General features: G+C 35.7%; 1 long non-coding RNA gene across 3 annotated transcripts; it reads left to right on the top strand.

Annotated features, from left to right (window-relative positions):
• The first annotated feature begins 7,072 nt into the window (after positions 1–7,072).
• On the top strand, positions 7,073–14,975 carry LOC116267456 (uncharacterized). 3 transcript variants are annotated; one of them, XR_004175584.2, is made up of 6 exons: positions 7,073–7,893; positions 9,036–9,082; positions 9,798–9,849; positions 9,920–10,001; positions 10,115–10,437; positions 14,559–14,975. It is a non-coding gene; the product is annotated as an uncharacterized LOC116267456 (long non-coding RNA). The 3 variants fall into 3 exon arrangements; XR_004175585.2 differs by lacking the exon at positions 14,559–14,975 and adding an exon at positions 7,965–8,120 and having other exon boundaries at positions 10,115–10,598; XR_004175583.2 differs by lacking the exon at positions 14,559–14,975 and having other exon boundaries at positions 10,115–10,592.
• Positions 14,976–20,186: the final 5,211 nt, after the last annotated feature.

Genomic DNA, 20,186 nt, shown 5'->3' with positions numbered 1-20,186 from the left:
AGAATTTGATTCAAAACAGAATGCATGAATGCACTGGGTAGAAGATAGAAGATTGATACCTTGACTGAAGCGAAAATAATAGAAAATGTCCCAATAAAAAGAAGGTGTAGACACTATTATATAAAGGAAATTGATATATTTTCAGCTAACAGGAAAATGAGGGTGCAAGGTAACAAAATATATATGAGCTTTGGTATGAAAGAATTTTTATTTTGTTTTTAATGAGAAGAAATTGAGACAAAGCTTGTAGGAAAGAAATTTGTTATAAGAATATGATTGGTAGATAGTGATTCTCATAGCGAAATATCAAGTTGATAATATAGGAAACTAGAGAGCCTTAGTTTTCAAATGATTAAGAGTATAAATATATGAGATTTGATTCAAGAAGATATAGACTTAATAGGGGTGAATGAATAAGTCAAAATTAAATGTCTGACGATTGAAAATTGAATATATCGGAGCGAAGCAAAGATTGGTAATCAACTTGAAATAAATGAAGACCCAAATAATCATGAAAGGAATAAAATAGGAAAAAAGATATACTATGGGTGTTGAGGCAAAAAAAAATTATGCATGACCTGAGTCAAACAAAGTTGGTAATTGAGTCAATAGATGAATATCATGTTCAAGAATATGAAGTTGGGTAAATAAATAAATAAGGGATAGACAAGGTATGATAAAATGTAGATTTTGAAAAAAATGGGCTTGCCACATGATCGAATTTGAAAAACCAATGTCACTTAGGTAGTAGGGTTAAAACATGATTTTATGACGTGGTTATGTTGAACAATATATAGAGATGATCGAAGAAGACATTGATTGAAATGAGAAAGATGGAGTATAAAATTATTAAATTGATCAAAGATTGTATGAAATACACACATGCAATCTTCATACAATGATAAACATCCAGTATTTTCGAAAGTCACCTTTATTATGCATATATTTGAAAAAGGAACATGAGACCCTAATTGAGTTTGGTTTAATAAATTATGATTGTTCCATAAAAGATATGCCGATATACCTTAGCCAAAGAGGCTTGGCACGAGCATAAAATCCTCCATTAAGCAACTAGGGGTAAAGTTTATCCACTTCTTCATAGACACTTGTCGATATACCACAAATTACTATTTGTGGTACTAACGAGGGGGTTTCCCGCCCAAGGTGTGGTCTAATTGTAAGGCTTAGTCTTATGCTACCGCTTAAGACCAAACCCGACAACATGATGACAGAGACAAATAGGCATTAGAAGTTTTTGAAATATGAGAAAGCATGCAAAATCGGTTATCTCCAATGCAAAGTTCACTAAGATGATGATTAAAATACGTAGAGAGAAAATATTGTTTTCAATCAAATCTTAAAATAAGGAGGGTTATTCTAGGTGGACATGATTGATCCTCCTCAATTAGTTTATGCAAAAGAGCAAACATAATCATCAAGCAATGTAATGAAATGCCGATGAGGTCAACAACAAATAAGGGAGCATGTTTTATTATCGGTAATATATGAGATGTCCAAGTTTGTGGAAATGCATCAATGATAATCATAGTCAAACGATGATGGGTCTCATAATGGTCGCCATCTGTTCGCATCCCCAAAAATTTATTTGGTTTTGGAGCGCTCTAGAAAAATGAGGTTTTGTTTTGCAAATGAGAGAGAAAGGGACTTGTCCGTCAGTAAGAGGATCAACCGTTCCCCACGCCTTTACCAGGGGTAATCAATTCAAGGGCTATGTTTATCCTTGATGCATTTCATTTTTTATTAAACAACTTTTTCATTTTAATGTTGAACATTTGATGTTTCAAACTTTTGAAAAACTTCTTGAAGAATCACTTGAGAATATAAAACATTTTAATTTGAGAAAAACTTGAATTGAGAAATCTTCACAAATATTGTTTGAAAACATTTGAAGATCATCTTTTGGAAATCACTTTGGTGTTCTTTTAAAACTTTAAGTTTAAGGTTTTGCTCTAATTTGGTTACTATCTAATTAGAGTTTTATCTCATCTTGTTTAAGTTTTTTTGGAGAAGTGTTTGTGATCATTTGTGATGTTAAGTAAATGTGAATGTATGAATGTATTGATTCTACATGATTAAAATGAAATCATTCATTCCTATCATAACATTTATTTAAAAGCATTTTTACCACCACATACATCTAAGATTCTTAGTTTATAATTGTCAGGAATATTATTATGAAAAAAAGAAAAGTTTTTGGAAATGGAATGAGATTGTAGACCATCAAGCATGAATCCAATATTGGATCATTACTTGAGTTTTGGTCTTGGTGAAGTCGGTAAATAAAATGAACTTTAAGAAAAAATATTCAAGATAATGAAAAAGAAGAAAGACTTGAATGTAAGATGAATGTGGAAAAAAAGAGAAAGAAGAAGATTTTGAAAACTACAAAACAAAGGATTTAAAAGAGAGAAAGATGTGTATATATATATATATACTATAAGAAAGTTTGTGAAAAAGAAGTTTAAATCAAATAGAGAAAGAAATGAAGATTTTAGAAGGAGAGAGAGAGGGGTTTTAAAGAGAAAAAGAAAAAGAGAAAATGAAACACACGTACATGTGTTCATTTATATATGTATGTGTATAAGGATTTGGAAAAAAATATGTTAAATCATAAAGAAAGAAAAATGAAGAAAGGTATTCATGTACAAGTATACATATATAGCACATATATACGTATATGTCTTCATGAGAATGAAAATCGAGAAATGATTTCGATTTTTTTATGTAGGTCGGAGAGGAACTTGGACTCATGCAAGAGTCTAAGCTAAGTCTCCAAAGATGCATTAAAAAGAGTATTTGCTTTTGAAAATCTTTTGAAAAATATTGTTTCAAATATTTGATGTGTGAAGATAAAATCAAGTTTATCACAAGAAAATTTAGTTCTCCCACTGTTGGGTATGAAAGAAAATCAAACATTCGTGAAATGAAATGCAACGTAAAAAAAAACACTCATTTGGGTCTTTAATCGTGGGTCTTTAATCGGGTGATTAAAAAATAAACTAAACGTGAGAATGACATGAAAATGCATATTAACGTGTACAAAGTCATGAAGGGCTTTCCCGGGTTGGACAAGTCCCAACCTCAAAAATCAATATAAAAACGAGAAAATCCCAAATCAAACACTCTTTCTCACTATGCATTTGCTCATCAATTAAAGAAAAAGTAATCTATCATACATGGATATCATCTCAAGCATAGACAATAAATAAAGTATCATTGCAAACATATTTTTGAGGAATAAATGAAGAAATAGCGTTTGTTTCACCTTACTCATGCTTTTGATGCACTCAAGACGTAGCTCTTGTTTTCGAATAGAAAATCATTTGAACTTTCTTGCACGACCATACAGAGGTGGCAAGAGAAAATGAGAATAAAAATGGAGGATTACATACCTCGAATATAGATGAGCCTCCTCCTTTGAATGATCATAGGATCACCTCGAATGAAGCTCCAAGATAATGAAAATGTTCCTTCAAAAGATCTCCTTGTACTCTCTTGGGGCTTGGTGAAGATTGCTCCCAAGGTTGGAGAAGAAGAAAAAATGGAAAGAGATAGCAAAGGGAAAAATCAAAAATTTCTAGTGAGGAAGCATGAGAGGTTCCTCCAAGGTTGGAGAAGAAGAGAAAAATGGAAAGAGATAGCTAAAGGAAAAATAAAAAATTTCAAGTGATGAAGCATGAGAGGTTCCTCTATGGTTGGCTCATGACCAAGAGGAAAGATTGTGAGAGCATTTATAAAGAGTTTTAGAGCCAAAATTCAAAATTTGAATTCAAAATGGAAGATTGTGGGGGTATTTATAGAGAGTTTTGGAGTAAAAATTTAAAATTTAAATTCAAGAGGGAAGATTTTGGGGGTATTTATAGAGAGTTTTGGAGCCAAAATTCAAAATTTGAAAAAGAAAGGGCTGTTCAGTATAAAACTATTTTTTTATTTAAAATATGTATAAAAAATACTTGTTGTTACAAATGGGTGGGCCGACTACATTTTGAATAACTCTAGGTTTGTTTTAAATTTGGATTGGGTTCAATTGGTCGCCAACACGTTCTAAAGAGTGATTTAGACTCAAAAATGCATCTTGGCGCGAGAATGAAACATAAAACAAAGGGAAGACCCGTGCACGGGTACGTGGTGCTCATAAATTCAAATTTTGTTATTTTGATTTCAGCTTTGGAATTTGAGTTTGGAATTCTCGATTTGGATCTAAACTTAGATTTTAGATCTAATTTGGATCTGATAATTGGATTTTGGATTTGAATCTCGCGTCCAAGGTTGTGTTTGGAATTTGAATTTTGTGTTTGAGTTTGGACAACGGTTTAGAAATTCATTTTGGATCGAATAGTCGCAAATTTGTTTTGGGTCTAAAATTTAAATCTAAATGATAAAATAATAGTCTTTTTTGAAAACTTTTGGGGTGATAACAACATATAATTATATTTTTAGCATGGTGAGGCTAACATTGAAGCAGTCAGAGAACATGGTTGAGAGTTTAATGATGTTGGTGTGCATATTATGTCGCTCGTTGGAAAAGAAACCTATTGGATGGTTTTGTGGGCCGATGCTACCTTTTTGCACTCTCTTGGGGCGATGACTGACACCTCAATGATTCTATTTCTCACTGATAAAGATTGTGAAGCGAAACGAGTAGAAAACTTATCACATAATTATGTTTGCAGGTATATCAGGTACATCGAGTAGACCTTCAGCGATAAGGTTTGAAGCTTGTGGCAATTTTGGGTATTTTTGGTCACACACGAAAGGTATGGGAGCATTCTAGGTAAATCTTAGCCTTGGGCCAAAGTTAGAATGTGTGCTTTTTCAGGATCATTGGATCCTATGATTGTGTTACGTTGAATGAATGTATGTACATGATTGAATGATTATAAGATTGGTTTTGTTTTTAAAATTACTACACAATTGCATGTGCATGCTAGCAATTATAACTTTTTAGGAAAGATTAGGCGAGGTATCTAGTCGAGTATCTCTTTAACCCCAATTGTGCATTAAAAAGCATCCTAACATGATAATTGCATAGGATAGTTGCAAGCCAATTATAGATTGAGACTACTCTGCGTGGTTCGACTAAGTTTTGTATGATGTGATTGATGTGAATGTTGTAATATTTTTTTTGTGTACGACTGTGTGCATGATGCAATTGAATAAATTTGAAAGGTAAATGTACCATAAAGTTATGACAGTTAGCTAAGAGTATTGACTGTATGTATAGCCCTCGTAGGGAGGTGTCTTAAGGTATGGGTGTACTCTTGAAGTGAGCCAACCTCGTGTGCTAGCCGCTCATTGTGTGAATTTGTCTGCCTAATGATAAGTTAATAAATAATAATAGATGGGTTATATCAATGTGTTTGAGAGATGTCCCGCCCTTGCCACTGGTCTTGCCTACTCGGGGAGCCAGCAGTGCAAGGCTCCAGGATATCATGGTGTGATGTGCTTTGCGTTGGGCTCTCCCGCCTTCCTAACTTAGGTGTCCTAGGGAAGGCTAAGTAACTTTTCTTAAAATTCACACATCCATGGATGATTGTTCTACCGCTGCAGCATGAATGAATCCATATCATTTTGGGTCACTACAGGGTTGTCTCCCAGCTGTAGGTCACCTGTGGTGTAAACGTGCCTGTGTTTGTACCGACAGGAGCTGTCAATTTACTAAAGCAAATGTAAATGAAATGATTGTAAATGAAATAAATGTGAATAGAGCAAATGTAAATGAAGTAAATATGCATGAAATGAATGTGACAATCAAATGTGTTAATTGTGGTCATTGAGTGGTCCCCACATGTTGTGGAATGTGTGAGAGGCTTTCATGATAAGTTATGTGAATTCAGGCAACTATCATGATGTGATAGTGTTTATGCTTTTCGTATATATTACATCTCAAATATGAGCTCTTACCTTAGAGTGTTAGGGATTTATCTAGTTTGTTGTCATACTAAGAAGACTAAGCTTTCTATTGTTCACTTTTTTCAGGTTTTGGCAGACCCGGGGTAGTAGGTTGATCAGATGGCTCAACTCGGATCCTATTGGGGAGATTTGGGATATATTGTAATGCAGGTGCGTCGGGTTTGGTCTCATTGATGTCTTGTTTTTGTTAGACATCAATGTTGAAGTTTTGGAGCATTTTTTTCATATGTGTTACCGAGAAATATGAAGTGAATTTACTATATAATGAAATATTTGCCTCATTGTCTTTTGATGTGCATAGCTCATTTCGAATCGTTGTGTCGTCGCACCTTGACGTTTTACGTTTTAACAAAAAAAAAAGTTATTTGGATATCAAAATGTTGGGGTGCGACAATATTCATTTGTGCAAAAACGGTATAACTAAATAGCCTACGTTGCGGAACTAGCCTATGATGAGTTTGTTAATTAGATCTAAATTGGGTCTCTAGAATATTATAGGAATATTTAAGGCCGGTCATCAATAGATTTTCTTCCTACCCGGAAAGACTTCGTAGTTGTGTTGTTTATCAGGAAAGGAAAAAAAGCAAGAGAAAATGTTTAAGAAGAAGTGCAATAAGAAAATGGAGGTGAACTCCTGTGAGGGCAAGGGGCATAGGTATCAGCAACTGTGGACGCACCTGTCCGGACCGTCGATGGATCTATTGTCCAAAGAAGTGCTCAATAATTATATTTGAATTCATAGGTGTATTGGCTAGTTAGGTCAAGATGATTAGACTCCGTTTTGTATAGAATGTGTCTCTTCAGAAGTACCCCAATTGTGGGCTATCTATTATTATCGTCGAGGCCTAACGAAGAAAGAGGGTGCTCCATTTTGACTATAAGGAAAGAAGGCGAATATATATATATATATATATATTACACCAAAATGAAACTGTTGTTCTTCAATTTGCCGTAAGCCTTCTGTATCAATGGCTGGTAAGCCTTCTGTATCAATGGCTGGGGACCAAGGTGAGCACATACCAAATGTTAATTCTGGCGCAAGTCTCTTTAATATCGTTGTCTTCAGCTAGACGAACGGCTAGGCTATAAATAACCAAGAACATTGTTAAAGTGAAAAAGTGACCTCAATATGCGACAATTCTCCTTCCCGGAACTCGGAAGTCCACCTTTCGTCGAATCTGCCTCCCCCAATCTTGCTTTTGTTTTTCTTTCCACTAGTTATGTACATGAGAGCCGTTGACAAACTCTTAAATTAAATGGATTCAGCCAGGCTGTTCTTTTTATTGAATCAAGGGAATTCAGTGATTCATGGATTGAATTACTTGTGAGTCCACCACAACAGTCATCGTATACAGAAACCCATAAAACATGTGTAAGAGTTAGCATGATTATAAAGCGTTAGTGTTTAGAGTTTCCAACCCATTGTTCTACCGTTCGCATTTCCTATCTGCATTAGGAACCGTTCGCATTTCCTATCTGCATTAGGAACCCTAAACCCCTTCTCCCGCGAAAACCAAAAACTCGCTCTCTCGCGAAGCTTCCCTTGCCGTTGACATTTTTTATTTGTCGCCGGCGTTTCACTCTCGTGAAGCTCCCCCCTCGCCCTCAGCATTTTTTGATTTGTTGTTGCCGGCGTTTCACTTCCACAAGCTCCTTTCACATTTTTTATTTGTCGCCGGCGTTTCACTCTCGTGAAGCTCCCCCCTCGCCCTCAGCATTTTTTGATTTGTTGTTGCCGGCGTTTCACTTCCACAAGCTCCCTTCACCATCGCCCTCGACATTCTTTTCCTTCAACCACTGTTCTTTCTATTCACCTTCGCATTCTTCTGGCTGTCGTGCTTCGTGAAAAGGAGCGGAGGAGTTCTCAAACGATGTTTAAAATAATTTCGCAGTGAAGCTGTCCTGCTCCTCTGTACCGGACAAGCCTTTCGGCGTCTGCTTTGTGATCGACTGATTGTGGTATGTGAACGCTGAAACGTCTCTTTCTCACATAACTTCTATATTTGGGCCTGAAGGATGCTTTCATCTAGGGCACCATTATTATCTCGAGCCATGGTGGCGACGTTCTGATAGGAGGAGACAACCATTACGGAGAACTTTTGGTTTGTCCCCACAGCGTTCCGAGTGTCCCTCTTTAGTCGTCTTCCACTCCAGCTCCTTCTTTGCATCTGCGTTCACTTCCCTAAGTGAGCCGATGCTTTCTTCTCCTTCGTCCTGCTTATGTATTTCATTTCTTCTCTTCTTAGACTTGCTAAGAGTTGGCCGCTTTCATGTGCTGCGTTTTCTAGCATGATGATACTCGATCATGATTATTATGATTTCCCCCCTTTTCCTTAGGATTTTTTTTATTAATTTTGCGTGTTTAGCTCCGGATCTAGGTGGAGTTTTCATCTACATGCAGTTTAGTTGTGCTTTCGTTGTTTAATTTTTCTGCGTCCCTCTTTCTTCTTTTTCAAGAATTTTCAACTAGTTTGTGGCTTGTTTAATAATTTGTCTCCTCAGTTCATTTTTATGATCATCATCATCATCATTTTCCTTTGATCTTTTATGCAGGGCGTTCTCTGAATATGTGTTTTTGTTTCGGCATGATCATTATTTGGGTTCTTCCTTTACATTACCTTGTTATTTTAATTGTTGTTATACTTGATTCTAGTTAGAGATACTGTTTCGATCGTCAACCTCTCTTAGATTTAGACGTTAGAATAAACTTGTCCAATTAAAAGCAGAGGCAGTTTTCTGTTTTAATTTATCAGTTATTGAACAGTGAATTGACAAGTGTTTTTTTTTTTCAGTTTTTCAATTGTAAACTTGGTGAAAATTCAGTTTAGGTGTTTAAAAGCTACATTTAGAATTTCAGAATTATTCTATATGTATTTCATTTTCTGTATTTTTTACATGGAATTATTCAAGCTAACCTTGAAAGTTTTGCTCTGCTTTTCTTTCATTTAGTTTTGCCCTGTTAGTGATTTGATTGATGATTGTAACTTTACATCTTACAAAGTTCCTATCAGTATATTAATAGGTTGAATTGCTTGTTAGATATTTCCTTGATTTGTTTCCAACTAAGCCATGCTCTGTTTCCTCTTATGTTTACTTGCCAGTGTGCCGTTTGGGAAGATCAAAAAGTGAATCCTCCTGCTGGTTATGTGTACGTGTACCACCTTGCAACTAGTTCTTTGATTGGTGCTTGGAGGGTGCATCTCTATTCTTTGTACACGTTATGACTTATGAGTATCAGATCTTCCGTTTGAAATAATTGACATGTTAAGAAAGTAAACTGAAGGACTTGATCAAGTAAAACTTTGTTGGCATTTTGTAATGATTTTTAGTTGTCTTTTCTGTTGTGAACTGGGAAACAGCTTATTTGTGTCATGCAGTCAATCTTGTTAGACTTCTGCTGATGCTGATATTGCCAATAAATCTAAAATGTATCGCATGGACACTCCGTTTTTTTTTCTGCAGTACCCCAACTTCTAGATCAGTCACACAGGAGTTCATTAAATGGGCATTATCCTGCCTTGAAATTGCAATTCATGTTTCTGTTGCTGAAATTTGATGACTTCCAACTGCTATTCAATGTTATCAATGACAGTTTCACTGTTTCAGAGCCATATTGCTTTGTTTACTGATGTGGCATATAGGCGTATTGCCCTACCTTTTCAATGTTATGAATTTAAAAACATTTTAAAATAATTTAAGCTGAATTAAAAATGACAAAGAAGAACCCATGACTGCCTTACATCAATATTGGTAGGGCCAATACCGTAGGTGTTGATATGCTCCACTATGATATGCTCCACTATCAAGCTATATTGATAACATTACTGGCATTAGTTTTGTTAATGATCCACAATGTTTTTCAGGTCATAACCAATCCACACTCTTGTTAAACTTTTAGCAAGACATATTGGCAATGTAAGTCTATATTGAGCTGTCTTTTTATTTGTGTATTGATGTTTTCTTTCTGACTGATTTTGCTTGTCAGTCAATTGAGACTGTGTCAAAGGTGATGCAGAGGCCATTCTGTATGGATCCCCCAAAACCTAGAGTATGGTGTCATTGACAAGGTTCTCATCTATGCACTCACACAGAATATAGTAACACTGAGTTTTTTGTGCTTTTAGTTTCCTAGTGTCTAAAAGATATGGCCGCTTATCTTCTGTTTGATTAAAAATGGCAGGCGATCAGCTACACACTTCACCTCCTAAAGTAGAAGATTTCTTGGGTAGTGCATCCATGGGAGGACATCAGTATGGAGGTGAAAACCAGGCCATGGCTCTTAGGCTAGACAGCATGTATTACCAACAAATGTTGGCATCCAACACTAGCTAGCTTTTCAGCCGCTGCAGCAACATGGCAGTTGCTTGATGACAAACCACGAGTTTTTCCTCTCATCATTGGGTGATGCCTTTTCCTTATCAGATGGCTTAGCTGCCACTTCACAGTTACCGTAGCATCTTGGAGCAGGAACAATAACAAGCTAGTCAACGCACCTGGCCTTAGGTCGGAATAAATCCTTGTAAACATTTTCAGTCCCTTTATGCTTGTTAATTCGTACTATTTTTGTAATTAAAAGCTAGTTTGTCTAAATTTTATTGTTCATAGTCGAACTAGATTGGATAAGAAGACATTGTTCTCATTAATTACAGCATGTTGTATTAAAAAACAGGGCACCCGTTTGGGATGCTGCAGTAAAAAAGAACCTCAAATAATTAGTAACGCACAGAGTGCATTGGTAATAGTTCACTAACCCATCTTTTTTGTTAGAATTGACCAGAAAATTTTGTTATTAATAAATCTTACTAACTCATGACATTGTAGGTAAAGGCTTTTATAACGAGGCCTTTAGTAACACATTTTCTAACGCAAGGCCTGTGTTTAGGAACGTTCCGAGTCAACTCGAGCTCAACTCGGACACACTCAGTTAAGCTGACTTGAGCTCAGCTCGTAAGTTAAACGAGTTGAGTTTGAGCTTAATTGATCCCTTGAGTTTGTAAATAAGTTGAGTTTGAGTTGGATGAACTTGACTCGATTAAGCTTCTTTAACTAATACTTATTTTTGTAATTTCAAACTTAAAATGGCTTAAGTAAAAACATGAAAATTTTAAGCTAAAAATATATATTAAAGGAACATGAGCTTAAATGAGTGGAGCTTGAGCTTGAACTCGATTAAGTGAGCTCGAGCCGAGCTCAAGCTGAACTTCAGCTCCACTCGCTCGTTGCACGTTCCCTAACCCTCCTAGCTGGGTTAGTATATACTTTGCTAACACACTTGTTGTGTTAGTAAATACTTCTTTTTTTGTAGTGATCCCAAAAAACTTTTTGTCATATTCATTGAAAAATAAATGTAAAACATAAAAAAAGGAAACTTAAAATCATCTTAAAAATATTTAAAAAAATGAACAATCACTATGAACTTTAAAAAACATCAGTGAAAGTTTTACTGACATGGATTGTGGCACTACCATATCGCCAGTGCTAAAAGTGATCATGTCGTTGAAAGCATTAATAGCCAAACAAACAACATTAGTGAACATCGACTTTGCTGGAGCAAAGCTTGTGCCAGTGAAGATCAATTTTAAGTGACATCTTAATCATGCCACTCAGGAGTTTAACAATAATAACATGATTGCAATGTTAGAAAATGATAAAAACTTCAAGTGCATTTTGCAGCAACACTGAATAACTTTTATTGGCTCACCAATGGTGTTGGCCAATAGTGACATGCTATGTAGCATAACTAAAGATTACAACTATTTAGCGGCATTCCTAGCAGCACTAATAACTTTGTATGTTTCTTTTACATAAAAGCAAAATATGAATATTCCAATTTTTGGAATACATCCAAACCTGCAAACCGATGAGTTTTTTTTTTTTTTACCAATATAAATATATATGCCTGATTTTTTAAGTCTAGCTCAAAGAAAAAAAGAAAACATAGAACCACACTACCAAAAATGGTTATTTACTTATGCATGGAAAGGACCACATCAGCAAATTTTTATATTTATTGACTTAGTCTGGAATGTGCCAGTAAAGGTAGAATCACTACTGACATTTAGTTCACAAAGGCAGGCAGCCTTTACTGACACACAGTCAGTCCACGTCATTCAAAGTTCCTTCTATTTTTTGTTTAGTTGAAGAAGCCTGTAGCTTTCCCTTCCCCATTGGTTTTGAAAGATGGCTCCCCTTTCATTTCCAAACCCTAGTCTACTTCGGTATTGGATGGAACCCCTTAAACATAGTATTCCCCATTATGGGTGTAATGAATTTCCGAAGCCTTTCCCTTTGTCTCAGGGGAGATGGACATTCAAGATAGGAGATTAAACCCGAACCCATTTCATCATCCACTGATTATTTCCAACCTATTCTTTTGTATTAGATTTATGATTGATCATCAGAGTCCTATAACTTGCTTTTCAAAAACAGTAATTGATTTGTACCTAGGGCATTTTTTAAAAGTTTTATCAACCAAACTTGCATGGTTTGTTCATCCATGGCTTTACCCAATTTCTATCTAGGCCTTTTTTTGAACAAGTATTTTGCAAATTTCAGTATTTTTACATTACTTAAGATGAAACAGAAGGAAATGTGCTGCCTCGGTCCAACCAAAATTTTTCAGAGCTGAAAGAGAAAGAAATGCCCTGCCCTGCCTCAGTTCAACCAAAATCATTATCCGAGGTGAAAGGAAAGGAAATTCCCGCTTTAATCCAGCCAATTTTGTTTTGAGGTGAAAGGGAAGGAAATGCCTTATTTCAACACAACCAAAATTATTGCTTGAAGCAAAAAGGAAGGAAATGCCATGCTTCTATCCAACCAAAATTTTCATCAAAGCAAAAGGAAAGGAAATATCTTGTCTCATAACAGCCAAAATTTTCATCAAAGCAAAAGGAAAGGAAATATCTTGTCTCATAACAGCCAAAATTTTCATGCAAAACAATCATTTTCCCCAAGACTACATGGAAAGAAATGTCATGCCTCAGTTGAACCGAAATTTTATCCAAAAAAACAGCAATTTACAACCCAAGGAAAAGGGAAGGAAAAGTTTGCCTCGACCAAGCCAATATTCAACCACCAATTTTATTCAAAGACGGTCATCATTTTTCCAAGGTGAAAGAGAAGGAAACGCTTTGCATCAGTCCAGTCAAATTCAACCAATCTTGAAGCAAAAGGAATGGAAACACCTTGCTTCAATCTACAAAAAAGAAAAAGAAAAAGAATTGTAGTTGCATGGCCTTCCATTTAAACTAAGTCTTGGAACTAGCATTTTCATCTTGATTAGGAATATATAACTTGGCATTGTCTATGTAAATGCTATTTTAATGTTATTTTATCATCGATCATTTTAAGCACATTTATTAATAAAGATTTTGTCGATTGACTTGATTAGGAACATATAACTTGGTATTGTCTACGTAAATGTTATGTTGATGTTATTTGTCATAGTTTGTCTTAAAGACATTAGTTAATAATGATCGTTTTATTGATTTGATTATGAACATATAACTTGGTATTGTCTATGTAAATATTAAGCTTGCTAAACCGTCTGCAAACTGATTGAACTCCCTTTTGACATGGAGAAACTGAAATTTGTTAAACTGTTCGTCTAGTGCTTTTGTCATCTCTTGATATGGCATGAGTTTGGAATCTTTCACTTTCTATTCATCATTGACTTAATTTACAATAAAGAAGGAGTTTTGTAAGCATGAACTCTTTTGACATTAAATTTTGCCATGTTGTGTGTGTAGACTAAATCCAACATGAGTGAATGTGTTATCATTTCCTTTTCGCATGAGAGTAAGAGAATTACTATTCCTATTCTCACCATGTTCTTGGATCCATCAAAATACAAGGTCCATGTTGGTATGGATTCTACATGCAAGATAATTTCACCAGGGAAACTATCCTCTGCCTTGAGTTCTTCTGTCATGAGTAAATCAACCAATGATTGGCTATTGCATGTCCTTTTACAATTTTTTGAGGAATGTATTCTAGATCATACTGCATGAGGAGTAATTGCCATTTAGTGACTGAGAAACAACTTTTCTAGAATATATTTGAGTGGATTTAATCGAAAGATTACTTTGACTTCGCATGAAATAAGGTAATGCCTGAGTTTCTGACACATCCAAACCAATGCTAGACAAGTTTTCTCTATCAATAAATATCTTTTTTCATATTGCATGAAGGTCTTGCTCATATAATATATTGTATGTTCAATTTTACACCCTTCTTCATACTAGGCTAAAAATCCACCACAAGCTGAGCCATTCACAACGACATATAATAGAAGTGGTTTTCTTAATATTAGTAGTTGAAGGACGAGCGGATCCAACATGTACTATTTTATGTCCTCCAAAGATTGTTGACATTGTGGGCTCCACTCAAATTTGACCCCCTTTTCTAAGAAGAGGGTTGAATGACTTGCATCTGAGAGCCAAGTTTGAAATGAATCTTCTAATTGCTTGAATTCTGCCATGTAAACTTTTCAATTCTTTGAGAGTCATTTGGGCAGGCATGTCGATTATTGCTTTAGTTTTTGTCATATCTATTCCAATTTCCTTTTTGCTAACTAAATATTCAAGAAGCTTTTCTAATTCAACACCGAATACACATTTCTGCAGGTTCAATTTCAATTGGCATTAAATTACTCTGTTAAATATTTGCTTGAGGACAGTAAGATGGTCTGTTCGAGTGTAGGTCTTAACTAGGATGACATCAACGTATGCATCCATGAATTTATACATTTTTTCATGAAAGATTGTTGATATTGCTCGTTGATATGTAGCCCCGACATTTTTTAGTTCAAAGGGTATTGCTGTATAGCAGAAGGTTTCCCAGGGGGTTGTGAATGAAGTTTTTTTTTTATCTTTGACTGTCAACTTGATCTGGTTATATCATATAGGATGGGGCCATATGTGATCAGAGAAATTTTTCTTGGGAATTCTTACCTCCTAATCGATGTGGACAGGGTAGAATTACTTGATCCTGTCAAAGCACTTCATCTCAAAAATTTCTATGCTTGATGTACTCATTTTCCTTTCATCAATAAAGATTGTATTTCCTAATAGCTAGACTTATCTTGTCTCATATGATTAGTGATTCATCTTTCCTTCAACCCTAGAATTAGGAGTATCATTTATTTCAATACGCCCGATCACATTATCCAATGGCAAAAAAATTTCAAAGGAAAAAAATCAAAATCATTTGTTTCAAAATAAAAGAACCTCTTAAGTGTCACAATTTCCAAACTTTTGCCCCCAGGAACGGGAAAAACTTTGCAGGTTTTCAAAAGGTCTTTGAATGAACATATAACTTCAAATTTACAATCATGATCTCAGTAACTCATGATCAAATGTTTTCAAGGTTCTTTTTCATAAAAACCATGGAGCCTCACATGTAAATGTTGAATGCCCACAAGTATAAAATCTTAAAAACATACGCATATTACATAGAAGCCTTCTAGTCTTGGTGCCTTTTCTGCAAAATTTTCGAATAGCACAGCTCATAAGACCATCAGACTGATGAAAATTTCACATAACTACACCATTTTCTAGTGTCTATGTGCACTAGAGATGCACTCATTTTCTAGTGCCTAGGCATATGAGAGCTTCATCTCATGCCTAGATGCACTCATTTTCTAGTGTCTAGGTGCACCAGAGTCTCGTCTCGTGCCTAGATATGCTCTTTTCTCGTGCTTAAAGCATGCACCAGCATTCAAAAGTAAGAGGTGTGAATTTCAAAACGGAATATCCCAATGGGACTTGTTTATTGGATTTTAATATTACACGAATAAGAGAAACAATAACTAATCATTGCTTAAGGAGAACCTGGTGAAATTCATGAGAAAAAAAGAATTTGAATTGGTTCGGGTTGATCAAACACAACACTACAAATGAGTGTTAAGAGATGAGTTTGAGGCAAGTATAGTCATTCCTCTGAATCAATACTGGAGAGTATTGGGTAGGCATAAAACTTGACTTGCATTTGTTCTGCAAAGTTATGCGGTCCATGTTTGTTTAGTTATGTCTTCTAAAGCAATTTGAACTCGAGAAAGTAAGTCTAAAAGGTGTTCCACATCTAGTACCCAAGAGCCGATTGGCTTAGAAGCTACAGACCTAAAAGCCCGTTACAAGGGTTCAATAGAAAGCCCAATAGACATAACATTATACATGACAGAACTATACAATATTACCAAAGCAGTGAGGCTCCATAGTTACCTGTGGGGTGGTGAGGTATTTCTCCCAAACAACAAAGGATGGTCAAAGCGAAAGCAAGCAAAGAGTTCAAGAACTAAATGGCCACAAATTCAGAGGAAAGAATGCAAAAGCAAAATTGAAAGAAAAAGAAAATGAGTGCTTGCTTGAAAGATCACAACTGTTTGCAATATGAAATTCTATTGTCAATAACAATAAATTCCTTGTCATGTGAAACTCATTAAATCAACAATTAATCTTTTACGAGATTCTTTATGAAATGAGAGTCTACCTTCCAAAACTTTATAACAAGATAATCAAGGGAACTTTGTTCCAAGAACCTCAAAAAGCTTTAATTAGAGTGGGTCTTTTCGTCCTTTCGAACTGTGAAAAGATTAAAGCAGGTCCTCAAAAGGATATCAATCTAGCAATAAACATGACTTACTCAAAATGTTGGATTTGCATATGCTCACCCTAAGGAAAATCCCACTTTCAAAACTTGTCCATCATAGGCACACAATGTCACAGTGATCTTGGTAGCACTTCACGTTGTTCATTTTGGCTTAAAGCAGCTCAATTGAGCTTGATGGGCCCGACTTCATCAGAAATTGCAAGTTTTCAGCTTTTCTTCCTACTCTCAACTTGAACCAAACCCAAACTAGTTCTTCATATTTCATCTACCTTAACTTTGTGGCTTAGGAAGTACTACCAAATTTTAGTTTTACTGAGTTTAGAACCTATAAGACAAGTCAACCAACTACCCATTTTAACAGTTCTAATCCAATGTCATCCCAACTAAGTCAAATTAACCTAGATTGAGCTTAGGGTATGTTAAACATGTTGAGAATAGCAAAACGCTAGCTCAGCGCCAGTTAAGCCATCACATATTTTGTTCAATTTAGTTTCCAAACAACTACTTCACAAAGTGTCACTCCATTTCTAATGTTGGAGCTTAAATTCATCCCAATTCCATCATGATAATTCCCGCCAGGTTGGGAATGTCTTTTTTCCTGAGCATATCCAGCTTCTGCCAGCTCGATTCCAATTACATCATTCATGGTGAAGCATAATTTCAATTTTACAAATTCACTATGCTAATATATTTCGTCCATTCATTCACTTCACTCCTATTTATATCTGGAGCTCATTTCAACTGTGATTTTCATCAGAACTTTATAACTTCTTGATTGATTATAGTATGTGAGTCACTAATCTAGGTTTCCTCGGCTTACCCTTTTGAAAACTCCACTCTAAGCCCATATAACTTGCCATCTCTATTTTAGCCTTAGTTTTTCACTTTTTTTTGTCTACATTTGTGATTTTAGAAAGACTAACTTTTTGAGCACACTGGATAGATTTTTTGAATTTTGTTTGAACTAGACTAGGATCTAGGATATCGCGTCCATGACCCTACTAAATTTGGGAACTAAATTCCAGTTGTCATTATTTTAGATTGGTCAGGCCTAATATGCCTAATATGTTTCACCTAACTAAACCTCCCATAAATAGCATCAATAAGGCCCATAAATTATAGTTTCCTTGAAATTGTTGTAAATAATTTGAATAGGAGCAACAAATCATAGTTTATGGAAAATAGTCTTAGTAGAGTGCACATACCCTAGACTTCTCAAAACTTAAAAAAAAAAGATTTTTCATATCCAGTGGTTTAAGTTACTCAAACTTGCTTGAAATAACCTCAGCAGCACCCACAAATCTTAGTGCAACCATACCTACTAGACATAGTGCTAGCATGACCCACAGAACCTAGTTCAACCCAACCTATCAAAATTTAGCTTAATGGATCCCACATAATCCAATACCTGATTTACATATGGTAGGATCCACCAGACCTAGTCCTCCAAAGCCTAGTTGGTTTAGAGTATCTTGATTGGGCTCATCCACCTCACCAAAAATTGAACCTGGCTTAACCAACTGAATTTAGTTTCTAGCCTAGATTCACCCAATTCAAATCAGGTCATCTAGACCTCATTAAAATGACTGAACCCTGGCCAAAAGCATGTACAACCCGAGTCTCACCCTAGGTCAAACTTAGCTAATCTTCTAGCTCAGTTATCGGTCAATTGAATTCAATTCCTTTAAACCAGTCTCAACTTGGCTTGGTGAAATAGGACATATGAAACTTGAGTCGTTTAAAATATCCTAATATTGCTTTTAAATTATGTACGTTAAAGTTGGCCTTTTAGCAGTTTAAATTATGTGATTTATTATTCATCAAAAAAACTATGTACGTTAAAGTTGGCCTTTTAGCAGTCTGCATGCTCATGTTAATTGTATGTTAACCATGTTTGTAAGCATTTTGTATATGTTGCCTGTTCACACTTCTGAAAATGTTTTTGAAAACCTAGATGATTTTTTTTTTAAAAAGGGTCTTTTGTTTTTAGTCCAAAGATCATATAGGTCTTTTTAATAGTCATTCCCCCAAGTTTCTTCATATATGTCAAGGTCAACTTTCCATTCAATCTATGTCATGTATATCTATTGGGGACGACCCTAGATGTCCATTCATTTCAACCGATCTGGTTTTTTTAGGGTCTGGTCACCAGTTTCTATTATTTGATTTATTCTTTCACATTCCATTCAGTGTCAACTTTGTAAATTGCATCTAACCCTAACGTGGATAATCCGACTGATAGTATAGACTTCATCCTTCCTTTTCGATCTGCCAACTATCTGATTTTATAGCATCGTATAATCGTAGTCCATTTGTCTATTCATTGTAATCCTAGGTCATCTTAGTTATGTCTCCCTAATTTGTTTGTTTGTCTGAATAGTGACAAGTCTGTTCACCCACTTTGTGTCCCTCTAGTGATCAATGTCAATATCTTCCTTTAGCTTGTATTGAAAATAAACCATTGATTCCCAAAAAGTGTTATCCTGGTCTAGAATGTCGCCTAGGTAAGAAGGTGTCTGTCATTGTCTAATCCTTAGGGAGAAGTGAGAACCAAATTTCCATTGTCGTGTTGGCCTTGTCATTAGTAAAGAGATTTCTACAATTGTCAACTCCTTTTATTCAATCCTTCTATCCAGTTTTGTAAACTTACTTCATGTCAGTTTGTCTAGATCTAGTTTGAACTCTTCTTTCCTATTTACTTTAGGAAACATTTGATATTGCCAAAGGATTGCTACAGTAAAGGCTGGATGCAGCCCAACCAAACCTGAAGAGGGAATGAAACCATAGCGCTGCAAAGCTTCTCCAAGGTCACCGAGAAATTTGCATCTGGACAACATAGATCCAGTACTTTACACTGTGTTTGAGAAGATGATGCTCAAGTTCATGGCTGAACATGGCACCTTAGTAGCGGCTCACTCCAAGAAGGATAACAACATACTAGTTAAGGAGCAGGTTAAGCAGAAGTGAGTTTCACCATTGCCTACGATCTAGACCATTTTGAGATGCTCAACCAATTTCACTGGTCGACCTAGGATTTTATCTCCTTCAACTCTATCATGCCATTATCTAAGATACTAGAAAAGATCAAGATTGATCTTGATGTGAATGGGGATGCATGTGATAGATCCATCCCAGTAAAAAATAGGTAGAAGGACAAAACACTTGGGAAGTTGCTCAAGGGTGAGATAGGTCCAAGCAAGGGCAATCATGGTAACAACAACACATGGAAGGCCAGAAAGCAATCAAATGACAAGAGAAAAGGTCAATTCACTTAGGGACAAAACAAGCTGAAGAATGGAGCTATGACAAACACTTCATTCCATTTGATTGACCAATATTGGAGACATTAAATCATTTGATTTTAAAGGGGAAACTCACACTTCTGAAGGTTAGGAATCAGCCAGTCCTTATGAAAAAACACAAGGATTGATGATAGTACTCATTACCATACTGGCCTCTACCATCACCCAAGGGCTGATTCCCTTTAGTTGTCTACAATATGTGGCTGGACCCTAGCTATGAGACACCCCAGCCACGAGAGAAACCTTGGAGACCAACTGCTTTGTTGGTGACCAGTGATGCTTTTGACCTATCTTGGTGAGTTTTTTTTTGTGCATCATTACAGCACCAGTGCACACACCTAA

The sequence above is a fragment of the Nymphaea colorata genome, chromosome 14 (genome assembly GCF_008831285.2).
Source record: "Nymphaea colorata isolate Beijing-Zhang1983 chromosome 14, ASM883128v2, whole genome shotgun sequence".
Taxonomy (NCBI): Eukaryota; Viridiplantae; Streptophyta; class Magnoliopsida; order Nymphaeales; family Nymphaeaceae; genus Nymphaea; species Nymphaea colorata.
Note: the sequence above shows the minus strand (reverse complement) of the source record. Positions and strands in the feature narration are given on the sequence as shown.